At 60.0% G+C, this 1,016-nt stretch overlaps 1 pseudogene across 1 annotated transcript; it reads left to right on the top strand.

The window, feature by feature from the left end:
- Nucleotides 1–206: 206 nt before the first annotated feature.
- LOC104517684 (tubulin alpha-1C chain-like) lies at nt 207–1,012 on the top strand (annotated as a pseudogene). The gene has a single exon (XR_728055.1). The product of XR_728055.1 is annotated as a tubulin alpha-1C chain-like (transcript).
- The last annotated feature ends 4 nt before the right edge of the window (nt 1,013–1,016 follow it).

Below are 1,016 nucleotides of genomic sequence, written 5' to 3'. Positions count from 1 at the left end.
GTGCCCAGTAAACCTCAGTGGCTGCCAGCCAGTGTCCCAGTATGGTGGCTGGAAGCAGAGCTGGGGGAGTGGGGCAGGTGCCCACCTGTGTCCCCAAAAGGTCTGAGATCCTGGGGTGAATATTTGCTTCCTTGGGCAACTTGGTAGCAGCTTAAATGTAGAATTACTGAAAAAAAGGGTCTTGTTTTCTCTTCCCTTCTCACCAGGCTGACCAGTGCACAGGGCTGCAGGGCTTCCTGGTCTTCCACAGCTTCGGGGGTGGCACCGGCTCTGGCTTCACCTCCCTGCTCATGGAACGCCTCTCCGTTGACTATGGCAAGAAGTCCAAGCTGGAGTTCTCCATCTACCCAGCCCCACAGGTCTCCACAGCCGTGGTGGAGCCCTACAACTCCATCCTCACCACCCACACCACCCTGGAGCACTCCGACTGTGCCTTCATGGTGGACAACGAAGCCATCTATGACATCTGCCGCCGCAACCTGGACATCGAGAGACCCACCTACACCAACCTCAACCGCCTCATCAGCCAGATCGTGTCCTCCATCACGGCCTCCCTGCGCTTCGATGGGGCTCTGAACGTCGACCTGACGGAGTTCCAGACCAACCTGGTGCCCTATCCCCGCATCCACTTCCCCTTGGCCACCTACGCCCCGGTCATCTCAGCCGAGAAGGCTTACCACGAGCAGCTCTCGGTGGCTGAGATCCCTGCTGCGACCCGGCCAACCAGATGGTGAAGTGTGCCCCCCGCCACGGCAAGTACATGGCGTGCTGCCTGCTGTACCGCGGGGACGTGGTGCCCAAGGATGTCAACGCCGCCATCGCCACCATCAAAACCAAACGCACCATCCAGTTTGTGGACTGGTGCCCTACTGGTTTCAAGGTTGGTATCAACTACCAACCCCCCACGGTGGTGCCCGGTGGGGACCTGGCCAAGGTGCAACGCGCCGTGTGCATGTTGAGCAACACGACGGCCATCGCCGAGGCCTGGGCCCGCCTGGACCACAAGTTTGACCTGA

This window comes from Antrostomus carolinensis, unplaced genomic scaffold (assembly GCF_000700745.2).
Source record: "Antrostomus carolinensis isolate BGI_N321 unplaced genomic scaffold, ASM70074v2 scaffold41058, whole genome shotgun sequence".
Lineage (NCBI taxonomy): Eukaryota > Metazoa > Chordata > Aves > Caprimulgiformes > Caprimulgidae > Antrostomus > Antrostomus carolinensis.
Note: the sequence above shows the minus strand (reverse complement) of the source record. Positions and strands in the feature narration are given on the sequence as shown.